A 14,915-nucleotide genomic window follows, 5' to 3' on the forward strand; every position below is an offset into this window, starting at 1 on the left:
GCTATGTATCCCCAAAGTGCATCAATGTACACAGTTACCATTCAATAAAAAAAAAAAAGGAAAAAAAATAAAAAAATAAGAAGAGAAGAAACAGAATTTCTGGCAAAAAAAAAAAAAAGAAATAATAATAGCTTCCTGTTTATGAAAATTCAATAAGATAATATTTGTGAAATGCATATTTTAAGGCCTATGAAACAATAAGCATGTATGAAGTGGTAGTTATTATGAAAAAAAATAAAAATTCTGTGTAGGGTATTAGGCAGGCATGAGGTTCATTTATTTTTATATGGAGTTATAGTATCATTTTTTTGAAATTTTGAAAATTTCCTTGATTGAATTGATTTATCAATTACTTTGTTTAAAGGGAATTGATAATGTCCATCGATTCTGTTCCTGGACTCTCTTCTGTTCTGTCAATCTGTGCCTCCTTTGCACTGTCCTCAGTATGGTAGGTAGGAGCTTTACAACACACATAATCAGGTAATCAAGTAGTGTCAGTCCTCTAAGTTTATTCTTGTTTTCAAGATTTTTTTTGTTATTCGAGGTTCTTTGCTTTTTCATAAAAATGTTATAATTAAATTTCTGATTTCTTTTTAAAACGCTTTCTGGAACTTGTTTAGGATTTGCATTAGATCTATGAATTAGTGTGGAGAAAATTGGCATTTAAAAAATTGAGTCTTCTAATTCATTGAAATTGCGTATGTCTCTTTTTATTTAAGTCAACTTTAATTTCTTTCAGGGATATTTGGTTGTTGTTTTTTTTTTTTTTCCAAAGGTCTTAAATACTTTTTTGATCTATGTTCTTGAAAGGTATATGTCTTCAACTATGTCTACATGAGACAATTGCTTTATAAGCAATGTTTTATCAGTATCTTTATAATCAATAAACTAAGATTTTGCTGGTTTCATAAAATGAGTAAAAAACTTTTCATTTCCTTTATTTTCTGAGAGGGTTTATATACATCTGGCATTCTTTTCCTTCAAATTTTTGATAGAATGCTAGTACTAGAATTTTCTTTTGGGGAAATTTTTGTTTATTATTTCTGTTTCTTTCATAGAAACAGGGATATTCAGTGTATATTTCTTCTTGGGTCAATTTTCATATGTGTGCTTTTCAATTGTTTACTGCAAGAATTTCAGGTGAAATGTCAGCTGTGCTTATAATGTTTGTTATTATCTTTTAAATGTCATTATAATCTTTAGTAGGATACCGTCTTTTACTTTTGATATTGCTACTCTGTGTTTTTTTCTTGATCTGTCTCAATATGGGTGTGTCAATTTTATTAGCCTTTTAAGAAGTCATTGACTTTTTTGCTATCCTTGTTCTTATTTTATTGGCTACTTTAAGAATTATAATGTATCTTCTTTTTTGTTGTTGTTTGTTTTTTGAGACAGAATCTCAAGCTGTTGCCCTGGGTAGACTGCTGTGGCGTCACAGAGCACAGCAACTTCAAACTCTTGGGCTTAAGCGATTCTCTTGCCTCAGCCTCCCAAGTAGCTGGGACTACAGGTGCCTGCCACAATGCCTGGATATTTTTTGGTTATTGTTGCAGTTGTCATTATTCTTTTAGCTGGCCCCGGACAGGTTTGAACTGGCCAGCCTCCATGTATGTGACTGGCACTCTACCCACTGAGCTATGGACACCACCTATAATGTAGATTTTTTTTTTTTTGCAGTTTTTGACCAGGGCTGGGTTTGAACCCGCCACCTCCGGTATATGGGTTGGTGCCCTACTCCTTTGAGCCACAGGCGCCACCCTATAATGTACATTCTTAATCTATCACATATTTAGAATGAAGAATTCATGAAAAATGCAGAGATCTCTCAATAATTTTATTTACTTCATGCTTTCTGGTCATGTATTTAATTCCACATATGTCATTAATCCCATGATGAAACATTATTAAGCAGTCAGTTATCTATTAAAGAATGTAAGACAATAAAAAAAGTATATACCCTTTTACAGGTACTCATACATTTACCATTTTAATCATTTCCATTTCCTTTTATAATTCCAATTTTTTTATATCATTTTCATTCTGTCTGAAGAGCTTCCCTTATCATTTCTCATAGTCCAAGTTTGCCAGCAAAGAATTATCTCACTTTCACTAGCTGAATATGTCTTTAATTTGCCCTCACCTTTAAAAAATATTTTGGCTAAATATAGAATTCTGGGTAGTAGTGGGTTAAGTAGTATCCTAAAATTCATGTTACCTGAAACCTCAGAATGTGACCTTCTTTGGAAGTAATTTCATTGCAGATATAAATGGGGATCTTGAGATGAAATCATCCTGGACTTAAGATGAGCCCCAAATCCAGTGACTGGTGTCCTTGTTGGAAGGTGGGGGGACACAGAGGAACACACAGAGGAAAATACCAGTAAAGATAATGCAGAAATTGATGTTACATGTCTGCAGTCAAAGGAATGCCAAGGAGTGTTTGTAATCACCAGAACCTAGGACAGAGAAATGGAATAGCTTCTGCCTCATTGCCTCCAGAAAGAACCAACCTCACTAACACCTGGGTTTGAAACTTCTGCTTCCAGAACCATGAAAGGATAAATACTTGTTCTTTTAGGACACTCAGTTTATAGAAATTTGTTATGGTAGCTCTAGGAAACTAATGCTTTGGAAAGGTTTATTTTTGTTTTTAATTTTTTCTTCTGTGTACTTTTAGGATGTTAACTCTTTTTCTTCTGATAATCATTGTTTATGCTAAAAAGATAGGTGTGGTTTACATGTGTGCATCACAGTTCTTCTATATAGGGTATCATTCTCTTTTGGCTGCCTTTAAGATTTTTATCTTGGGAGGTGCCTGTGGCTCAAAGGAATAGGGCACCAGCCCCATATACCAGAGGTGGTGGGTTCAAACCCGGCCCAGGCCAAAACAAACAAACCAAAAAAAAAAACCTGGAAAAAAAAAGATTTTTATTTTTAGAGTTGGTTTGAAGTAGTTTTTTTTTTTTTTTTGAAATTAAAAACATTATTTTTTCTTCTTCTTTGGTATTTAGGTTGCTAGGTATTTTCCAAGCTTCTTGCATCTGTAGGTTTATTATTTTTCACTAAATTTTAGGAGAAATTCAGGAATTATTTCCTTAATTTTTTTTCTGAACTATTATTTCTTTTGTTCTTTCAAGGGACTGCTATTATAATATGTTAGACTACTTTTTATTTTTTTTGGAGAAAAAAAGTCTCACTGTGTCACCAAGGCTGGAGTGCAGTGACATGATCATAGCTCAGTGAAGCCTCAACCTCCTGGGCTCAACAGATCCTCCTGCCTCAGCCTCCCAAGTAGCTGTGATGATAGGCCTATAAACAAACCCCAGATTATTTATTTATTTACTTGCTTATTTGTATGGATGAGGTCTCTCTATGTTGCTTGGCCAGGTATCGTACTCCTAGACTTAAGTGACACCGTCACCTTGGCCTCCCAAAGTGCTAGAATTACAAGCATGAACCGTCACACCTGGCTTGTATTACTTTTTATGCCTCACATGTCATGGAAGAACTTTTCTGTTTGTTTTTAAAATATTTCTTCTGGATTGAAGAATCTTCTGGATTCTCTATTAATCTACCTTTAAATTCCCTACCCTTTATTTTGCAATATCCAATCTGTTGTTAATCCTAACCTATGAATTTTTCCTTTCAAAGTTAGCCTTTCAAAGTTTCCATTGGGTTCTTTTTAAATTTAAGTTTCTATTTTTCTGCTGAGCTTCTCAATATGTTCTCTCATTATACCCTCCGTTAAGTCTTTGAACATATTTATAACAGCTTGTTTTAAAGTGTTTTGTGCTAATTCTAATAACTTGGTATCTGTCTCGAGTGACTTTTTTTCTTGTTTGTGGATCTCATTTGCCTGCTTCTTTGAATATCTGGCACATTCTTTATTTAGTTTTAGACATTGTTGATGTTACACAGTACCATCAACACTTTAAAAAGTGTTGATTTTTTTTCTTTTGGATCACAGTTAAATAATGATACATTTTATTGATCATGTCAGGTTTAGGCTTATTCTTTTTTTGAGAGGCTCTATCTTAATTTTTAGTCCTGGAAAGATCCTGTAAAATTGGGTATAGGCTGTACTCTCAATGTGGAGACTTTCTGAGATCTCAAATAAATGTGACTGGTGGCTACTGCAATAGACCGGCTTTGAATGACCCTGGTATTCTCACTTAGGTCTCAGCCTTGCATCAGTTCTCTCTCTGGGACTCACAGTCTCTCGTTTTTCACATGCATAGCCAGTCTTCAATAAGGGTTTGTGGGGAAAATACACAGGCTTCTGAGTACCCTCCACGCTGAAGCTTCCTCCCTTCTGGTAACCTGCCTCCAAATTTTAGCCATTTCAGAAGCCCTCTTTGTGAATCTCAGTGAGATTGCCATACTCTATCTTGGTCCCCATGGTCCAGCACCATGGACAGGAATTCACCTCCAGACAGAGTGTGGGCAAACGCTCTCTCCCTCTGCGTTCCTCCTGCTTCAAAAACACAGCACTGATGAGCTGACTGCAGTCCATTCCCTGAAAACATCTGCTTCTTGTGTTTCATCCACTTTCATAGTTATTCACGTCTGGTGAGCAAGTTTTACATAGTCAGATTTTCATGGCAAGAGGCTGCCTGGACCACAACACTTTCCAAGGCATGGTTCCTCTGCCAATAGCTCTGGCACTCTCCACTCCCTCTGCATGCCCCTCAGTCCAACAAAACCCCATTTTATCACTGATCTGTGGCCCACAGGCTCAATTCTCAAATTCCTGAGACCAAAAACTCGCTGAAGAAATTCCAGTAACAAAACTACAAACTTATTTCTAGTGTCTTTTCATTTTCCCCCAAGACGACATGGCCACATGGCTGCCACCAAGACAGAGAGCAGAAAACCTGGAACTTCCAGTTTCCCTCAGAATAGCCAGGGGGCAAAGTTGGAGTAGGGAAGAAGGGCACACTCACACATTCATTTCACCCCGTGAATGGGGCGGGGGGCGAAACTCCACCTATTGTTACCCATCTCAGTCATTCTCCAAGCACTCACATGCACACAATCCCAATGCATTTCTTAACCTGGGCAGCCTCAATTTCCCACTCGATCTGCCATTTAGCCATAGGAGGCAAACCAACACTTCTCTAGGCCCTGTGAGGGGAGATCCAACTCCACCCTCGGAGTTCTCTCAGTCACATCACATCCACACGCTCTCACACACCTCTCAACAGACCTGCCAGTGATCTAACCAGTATCTTATTCTTTAATGGGTAGAATAGGTTCTCTTATCTCTCTGGAGTTATTAACAATTGTTGGCTTGATTATTAGCTCCTTACATTTTCTTTCTTTCCTTGATAGTTCTTTTTACTTTTCTTTCATAAATTATTTTGGTCTCTGATTCATCTTAAGAAGCTACCTCAAATATATAGACAAGAATCATTCAAAAAGCTGTTGAAACTTCTTTGCAAGGGTGGTAGGTGTTCAGTGATGTAACTCGCCAGAGAGTGATTGGGAAATTGGCTGCTTATTGGTGAACCTATAGATGTCAGTAGGTGTAAGGTCTATCTTCTTACCTCGTTAGTTACCTCAAAGAGGATTTCCTTAAAGCTGCTAATGTGGAAAGGAGCCCCAGTGGCTGTCTTGTAGAAGCCACCACGTTCATGCCGCTTAGCCTCTGCCACCCCTCATACTTAGGGTTATAAACTTGGATGTCGCTGTTCTGGGAAGTAAGTGACAAGAGGGGACTACGGTTTTTCCCTTCTGAATTCAAACTTTCCCTTATTTTCCCCATTTTTTCAATACAGTGTTTCACTTCTGCAATCAGCCAGGATTAGAAGATCCTCTTTTTCCAGAGAACAAACTCCTTATTTTTGGCAAACGTAGAGGACATGTAGTCACATGGTCTAGATAGAGGTGGAGGCCTAGGGTATGGCGTATCTTGTCAACATTTCCAACCATTTTCTTTACATTCAACTCAACCTTATTCCCCAGGCATTCCTCCAAGGCATTCTGTAATGCAGGGAGGTGAATCCTCTTCCTTAGGGCACTTCCTCTGAAGGAACATTTCCACCCTCTGTGCCCTGCTACACTGATAACTAGTCAGGTTTCTAGGTTCCATCTACCAAAATTTGGAGGTTAATTTAGGTGGACCGATGCCTCCTTTTGAAAGAGCTTTTAAAAACAAACCTTTTGAAGGTACGTAAGTGGGATTTGAGAAAGCATAGCAGTGAACATGTTTGCCCAATATTTTTTAGAAAGAAAAATATTGCAGAAACAGACAAGAATGTAATTACAAGGTGACCCTTTTAAATTTGTATTTACAGTCGCTCTTCTAAGAATGCGTTGAGCCGACACATGCTCCTGCAGGTATTAGAACCTGGCTGTGTCTGATCTGGCTTCACTATTTCTTGCCTTTCATTCTATGTCTGCAGAGCAGAAGCCCTTTGCTTCCAATGACCTTAGTAAGCAAACACATTGTATTCATGTAGTAGCAAGGAAGGGAAAAGTGGGCACGTGTGACAGGAACGGAGGTCACCACGTTCTGTGTGATAGGAATGGAGTTCTGTGTGATAGGAATGGACGTCACCACCTTCTGCTTGATAGGAAAGAGGTCACCACCTTCTGCGTGATAGGAACGAGGTCACCACCTTCTGCGTGATAGGAACGGACGTCACCACCTTCTGCATGATAGGAACAGATGTCACCACCTTCTGTGTGATAGGAAGGGAGGTCACTACATTCTGAGTTGCACATTGGTCCAGGCTCCCTCCGCTTTGCAGAGACACATCAGTGGCAGCGCTGCCATTTCCAAACATGAAAATGTAGTTCGCAGGGCTCTTTCCTGCCTTTCCTGACTTTATTTCAACAGAATAAACCCATCTGGAAACACCCTTGAAGCAATGTTCTTCCTGCCTCATTACAGCTACATCAACACATCGGCATTCCGGGACTGCCCTCCTGCCTCTCCCTTCTCTGCCGGAGCAGCTCACAGCCAATTAAATCCACTGTAGCTCAGCTCTGAGGCCTACTCCTTGCTCCCTTATTGCTTTTCAATAGCTTGCAATCTACTCGGCTGAAAAATGAAACCAATAATCAGGCAGGAATCATCACTGGAGTGAGAAATTATTGAAGAACTTTGTGCAATACTGAGGATTGCCCCATTGGAACGTGGCCCTGGAGGTAAAAGGCAGCTTTGCAGCACCCACCAGAGACCAGTCGTGGTTTCCTATGCATGGGTGCTTCGTTTGTGTTTCAAATACGAGGGCTTGAGAGTGACATTTAGCTGCTGCTGAGGGACTCATTCTGTCCCTTGCTATCTTATGCCAGCATTGTTTAAATGTTTGTCTCAGCATCTGAGAGGAAAAGGAATAATCAAGCCTACAACGTGAGGCTCAGTGGTGACATACAAAGTCAGCTGTTGACTTTGACTCCCTGATCCCTCACCTACCAGCTCTGCTTCCTCTGCAAGTCCCAGCTTAACCGTACTCGTATATCTCTGTGATGCTCCAGGTATCTAAGGCTCCCGCACCGCAGCGCTCTCCCCAGACCACCTGGAGAAAGTCAGAGGTGGAAGGCCTGGCAGAGATCATCAGTCTGCATAAACCACTTTAGGGAATTGAATAAAATGCATGACATCACATTTCTAAGATATCATAGCAAGTCTGTCTTTGGCTAACAGGAATTTGTACCACTTGCCTGGTGCTGGGACTTGGATGAGGTGAGTGATACTGACAGGCACAAAATGGAAGCGAGCACCAATAAACCCAGTAATCAGGACAATAAGACTTTTAGTAAAATATGTTTAAAAAGTAAAATTTATATGTACAAAACATTCCTCAATGAACAAAATATCGTCATTACAAAAGGACGTCTGAACGAAAAGGTCCAGAATTAGGGTGAGGCAAGCGTCACACTGCTGTATAAGAACTGGGTTGGACTCTGTTTTTACATGAAATTTTGGTATTTTGTTCAGCATGGAGTTTTTTGCATTTTTATTTTTAGAATACTGCATTAAAACATCATTTACGTAGAAAACTGAGATTTTTCACATATGTTTTAATTTTGCTCCCGAGTAGAGGGCTTTATTCACTTCACATGAATCCAGGCTCTGTTCCCGATTCTCAAATCTGTTCTCTGAGCCCATTTTACCTGCCACCGTCCTATCCCTTTTCTCACTTGGAATCTCCTTTTTTTTCTTTAAATTTTCTTTTTTTTTTTTGGACACAGAGTGTCACTGTGTTACCCTGGGTGGAGTGCTATCAATTCCATAGATCGCCTCAGACACTTGGGCCTCAAGCAATTCTCTTGCCTTACTCCCAAGTAGCTAGGACAACAAGCACCCACTGCAATGTCCAGCTAGTTTTCCTATTTTTAGTAGAGATGGGGTCTTGCTCTTGCTCACACTAGTCTTGAACTCCTGAGCTCAGGTGATCCACCTGCCTCAGCCTCCCAGAGTCCTAGGACTACAGGCATGAACCACTGTGTCCAGCTCACTTGGAATCTCTTGATTCTGCTTTCATTGGTCTGGCCACTGTCACTCTTGCCATTGAGCCCTGAGCCACTTGCTTACTTGAAGTTTGCTTGTGCAAGTTTCTGCGTAGGTTGGCCACTTGCTCACTGAACCCCAACTTTCTCAGGTCTTGGACTCTTTCTGCTTCTCTGGTAACCCCTGCCAATGAGCCTGAAAACTACAGACTCCATGGCAGTATCACCACGGGAAGAAAAATAAGATTGCTAATTATAAAAGCTGCCATCTTTCAACTAATAGGATGGGGTGAAGAAACAGAAAACTAAACATGGTAAAATGTGTGTTAGAAATTCCCCTGTTCTACATGAAAATTTTAGCCTCTTTTGGACAAATGTAATTTCCCAGCACAGTTCTGATACATTGTAATTTTATTTTACTTATTTTTTTATTTTTTATTGTTTGAGTTTCATTGAGGGTGCAAAGAATTAGGTTACACTGCTTGCTGTTGTTAAATAAAGTCCCTCTTGGGGCAGTGCCTGTGGCTCAAAGTAGGACGCCGGCCCCATATGCCAGAGGTGGCGCCGGCCACATACTCTAGCCCTGGCCCAAAACTGCAATAAATAAATAAATAAATAAAGTCCCTCTTATAATTGTGTCCCACCCCCAAGATGTGTGCCATACACCATAACCCCCATCCCTCTCCCTCCTCCCCTTTCCCTGATCCCTCATTTTGTCACCCCACCGCCTTTGTATTAGCTCATCTCCTGCCTTCACATTAGAATTCAATACATTGGATTCTTGCTTCTGCATTCTTGGGATGCTTTACGAAGAAGCATCCGTCCAGGTTAATCCAAAAGATGTAAAGTCTTCATCTTTTGAATGACTGAATAGTATTCCATAGTATACATATACCAGAGCTTGTTAATCCATTCCTGGGTTGGTGGACATTTAGGTTGTTTCCGCATTTTGGCAAATGTAAATTAAGTTGCAATAAACAGTCTAGTGCAAATGTCCTTATGATAAAAGGATTTTTTTTTCTTCTGAATAGATACCTAGTAATAGGATTGCAGGATCAAATTGGAGGTCTAATTTGAGTTATTTGAGGATTCTCCATGCTTCCTTCCCCAAAAGTTGTATTAGTTTGCAGTCCCATCAGCAGTGTAAAAGTGTTCCCTTCTCTCCACATCCATGCCAGCATCTGCAGCTTTGAGACTTTGGGCTTTTCTCCCTGGGGTTAGGTGATATCTCAGGGTGGTTTTGAGTTGCATTTCTCTGATGATCAAAGATGATGAGAATTTTTTTAAATGTTTGTTAGCCATTTGTCTGTCTTTGTCCCAGAAGGTTCTGTACATAAATTTTGCCCAGAGAAGATGGGATTGTTTACTATTTCCTGTTGATTAATTTGAGTTTTTCAGAATGGAAAAAGATATTTGCAGGGTATCAATTTGACAAAGGGTTGGTAACAAGATGTTGTCATTTTAAAGCCTGTCTCTAGGCTCCTTTTCTGCAGGTTGCATTATTTTGACCTCTTTGGATGTTCCAAAATTTTGATGTTTGAAAAAATATAAGTAACTTATCAATTAAAGACCTAGTGACATCATTTTTTCTCAATGTCCTAGACATTCATTTTTCATTTTCTAGCATTACTTTAGATATAGCTGTATATGGTTAACCTGCTACTGACTTCGTTGTGATAATTTCTGTTTTAACAATGTTTATTTTAGGGATTAAAGATATTTTTGTGGATGGAGTTGGCAGTTTTCCTTCACATACTGTGTGGGTGTGATTATTTGGCTTGGAGAGAAAATGACCCTCTTTGCCAAAGGATGATGATGGTGTGTAAGATGAGCAACTTCTATTGTAACTGAGTAATAACAAGTGGGAGAAAGGCCTGCTTTTACATCATAATATTTTTAATGTTAATTCAATTGGAATTAACTTTTTGTCTTCTCTTTGTGCCCCAAGGACTCATGTCACAGTCCATAGTAAAAAGATCAATAGTCAAACAGCCTGTTCAACAAATTTCCTTAGACACTGGATGAACAGGGCCAGGCTTAGGGCCTAGGGTCAAAGTACAAAGTGTAAGATTAATGAAAGAAGATTTTTTAGAAGATATTGGGTAGGGTATTGGTTCAGCTGTTTTAATGGAGCTTAAATCACAAAAGATTAAACAAGGAACAAGTTATCCCAGCAGTATTCCCCAAGGATAGGGAGGCTCTGTTCTATACATTCTTCAGAGGACCCATATTTTTTGATTGTACTGCTATGCCATCATCTTAGGCAATTCTGCTCAAAATACAGTCCATCAGCCTCTTTGTTACTGGTCTGCAATTACATAAGGAACTGTAAAACAATTACATAACTAAGTACACTGCTTCAGTCAGCTGATTATTTTTTTTTTAGCTGGACTTTCTCAATGAAGAAAACTATATTTTGAATTACACTCTGGTGCAAGTAAGGATTTGGTTCCTTTTTTAAGCAAGAAACCATGGGCTTTATCATTAGAATTCATTCTTGGTATTGTGTATTCTATGGGTTTGGACAAATACATAATGACACGTATGCATCCCCCATTCCAGCATCACAAGGAGTAGTTTCACTGCCCTAAAAATCCCCTGAGCTCTGCCTATTCATCCCTCACCTTTTCCTTCTTCTCAAGTCCCTGGCTAAATTGATTTTTTTTTTTAATCCTTCGCCTAATTCTTACTAGGGCTGTGAACTTCAGTTTTTTATAGACAATGTTTTTAAAAGTTTTAAAAAATAATTGGTTCATTAGCCATAGCTTATTTAGAATACAACATAGTATATTTCTGTCCAGCCAGGGTTACACCATGCATTGGAATAAATTACTAATAAACATCTAAGAGAAAAGCCTTAAACTCAGTGACCACACAGATCATGGAAGACTGTGATGCAGGCTCCGCTCCTGGCTATGGGGCTGTGGCTGCAGAACCAAATCATGTATGATTCTGGCCCCGTGTTCTTCATCAGTAGCTCCAGATACTACTCCTCCAGCTGTTTTCAACACACCAAACAGAAATAAAAACGTCAATCAGCAAGAGCAATTCAAGGTGGTCCTATTCCACATGAAGGGCTATCCTTCATTTTGTTCAGGGTGTTACAATGACTTTACAATTTGGTTCTTTACTGTGCAGTAAAGATGGAGGAGCCAAATTTATAACCTGAAAAGAAAAGTCTTGTGCCCTGCAACTTTGAGTAATACTGCTGGAAGTGTTGTCTGCATCTTCATGCTTAAAGCTGGTTCACCACCATTATAACTGTGTTCTAGTGTACAGAAAAAAGAAAGAAGCTGATGACTAACCTGTAGTATCACTATGTCCCTTATGCATGTGGGACTGCCATCTCTCAGATAGTCTTATTTTCATGAAGATATTTCAGAACATTAACTTTTTGGATATTATCCTGGAGCCACTAATGGACAGTATGGCTGTGAAATTGCTCCCAACACATTAATTAATTTTATTTCAAAAAAAATTTTTCCTACTCCAATTTATTCACCTTTTTTTGTTCAATATAGTCAATCACAGTTTCTTCAAAGAGATCAAGTAACAGTATTACAATACTATAATACAAGGTGTCCCAAAAGTTGTCCCTAAAGTTGTCATACATGGGGAAAATCAGAAGTTGTAGCTAAATGTACTTTTATTTTCAAAATATTCATTATAAAGTCTTACAAAGAGGTGGCTAACATGTAGAGAATGTTTTATAAATATTTTGTAAAATTTTGTAATACATGTTTTGTAAATAAAGGTAAATTTAAATAATTGTAAATTTAGCTACAATTTCTCATTTCCCCCCACACATGGCAACCTTATGGGCAACTTTTGGAACATGCCATATTACAATGAAAGGCCAAGGTAGAAGTGCTGCAAATTTAGACAAATGTTTCTCAAAACAGGGTAAAAAAACGGAGATCAAAATATCAATCTCTTTTTAAGTTAAAATCCAATGACTTTAAAGTTCAAAAGAATCAAATTTGAAAACAAATTCTGTGGCCACAGAATCATTTCCTGTCCAAATTCACATTCAGCTTAACCTCAGCCTCTGAGATTATCCATGCCTGGCTGGAGTCAGGATTTATTCCCTCCATAGCTGAAGCCAGGAAGGCTTGCACGAGAATGGTCGTGAGTCCTTTGTTTGCTCAATATAAAGCTTTTATAAGCCTCTATTTTCAGAAATCCAAAGAAGTAACAGGACATATATGTTCATCACAGCACTGGCTCATCCCCAAGAAATTTTGAAAATGATCCAATCCCCAGCCCATAGAGGTTATCCTGGATAAAATGATGAGCTTAGTGTTGCTAAGGATTACAGCAGGGCCTTGGTGTAGTCTATATGAAGGAGAGAAGATGGAGAAAAACCCTTTCATTTCATTCTAGAGACAATGCCAGTCACTTGGTACTGTGTGCAACATTCACAATCCATTCTTTGTAAACTCAACCGGGGGATCAATCTTGACATTACTGATTTGCTAAACAAGGGGCAGACAAATGGTCTTCCCTCTTACATGGGAATTTGCAGCACTGTTGTTTCTTGCAAATTTAGAAATATACATTCTCAGCAGCCCCATCACAAAGGGAATGTCTTTTATCCTATCTGGCACACTTGAAAATTATTTGTTGCCCTTTCTCCTATCCCTCTGAGCATGTGTTTACAGCTCCTAGTGCTGAAATGGGTATGCACTGTGTCTACTGGCATAGCATCAATATACCTCTATATGTGAATATTTTCAGACCTGGCTCATGGGTTTCATGATATGAAATCACCGAGGCCTAAAACACTCCTGCTAGGAAGAGTAGGGGCTCTACTTCATACGCAATTAACCAATCCTGAACCTCATTTTCTGAGGTCCCTGTAACCTTCTGCTTTGCTGAAGCTACTGCATCTGTGGGAGTCTGAGTGGCCTAATGCTCTTGAGTTTGCTGAACCTGAGCCCTTAAACCTTTTTCGAAGGTCTTTGCCGACGCCTTTCTTCGGCCTGAGGTCCATGTATTTCCTGAGCGGCAGCACTGCTTTAAATAAGCAGATCATACTTTGTTTTCTTAAGGTACAGCATATTTATTTGCCTCTATAAAAGAAAAAGCCAGTTGCTTGAAGTCAAAGCTGCCTTAAACTGTGGTAGGCCTAATTCCATCTGCCTCACTAAAACATTTCATGTTAACCAAACAACTATAAAAAGCAGCCATGTATCTCCTGTAGGCCACTGAAATCTTGTGCTTTGGGGTATCAGAATTTCCAGGTAATTTGCATGTGCTTTGTCCTAAACCAAACCTCGTTACCTATTTCCCAAATATCATGACCAACATACTAGATTACAACCTCTTTTTATAGTAGCTGTCTTCATCCCTACCCTACCCCTTGGGATAAAGCCTGACCCTGAAAACCCTAAAGCACGGAGGAGTTGAGCAGTTTGCTCTCAAGGGAAAAGTAAATGGACAAGAAGTGGGAACACGCCATCAATCCCCTCCCAAATTCGGTAATCACTGAAAAGTGAACGTGTGAAGAAAGGCCAGGAGTGTCAACAGCTTTCCCTCTTTATGGTGGCGATATCCACTATCATCCTCCTCTCAACACAGTCTTCCTTTCTCAAGCACAGTGATCCTCCACTTTTCTTTATTGTGACATACTAACAGATAGTGTTTACGTGAGATCTTGACATTGACTAATACTTGTGGCATGGTGGCAATTGGCTGTAGATTAGCATGCTTCTGATCCTCTAGTCCAGTAGGTCTCAATTGGGATGATTGTGCCTCTCCCGAGGAAACATTTGAACACGTCTGGGGACACTGTTGATTGTCACAGCCTGGAGGGGATACTAGTGGGTAGAGCGAGGAATGCTGCTAAACATCCTACAATGTGTGCAACAGTCCACACAACAAAGAATTTTCTTTCTTTGAGACAGAGTCTCTCTGTGTTGCCCTCAGTAGAGTGCTGTAGCATCACAGCTCACAGCAATCTCAAACTCTCGAGTCTAAGCAATTCTCTTGCCTCAACCTCCCAGATAGCTGGGACTACAGGCACCCGCCACAATGCTCAGCTATTTTTTGTTGTTGTTGCAGTTGTCATTGTTGTTTAGCAGGCCAGGGCTAGGCTCAAACCCACCAGCCCCAGGGTATGTGGCCACTGAGCCAACAAAGAATTTTCTGGCCCAAAATGTTAACAATGCTGAGGTTGAGAAAATGTTGTAGATGTAACTTAAACTTGTTGTTCCCGAGTCAAGGAAACATATTGGAATATAAGTGAGGGAGATAGCTGTTAGTATATGGATAACCTTGAAACTTCCTGAATTTTTTTAGTAGAACAAATTGCTTACAAATTTTGATGGTCTGTTCTGCTATGACATATGTTTCTGTAATCTGAATTAGTCCATGTGTGATTTTAAATAGAAGAATGATGCCAGGAAAATGTGAAACTAATATTTTTTTTACATGTGATTCTTTTTTTTTTATTTTGC

Source organism: Otolemur garnettii, unplaced genomic scaffold, assembly GCF_000181295.1.
Source record: "Otolemur garnettii isolate 467f Iridium unplaced genomic scaffold, OtoGar3 scaffold00001, whole genome shotgun sequence".
NCBI lineage: Eukaryota > Metazoa > Chordata > Mammalia > Primates > Galagidae > Otolemur > Otolemur garnettii.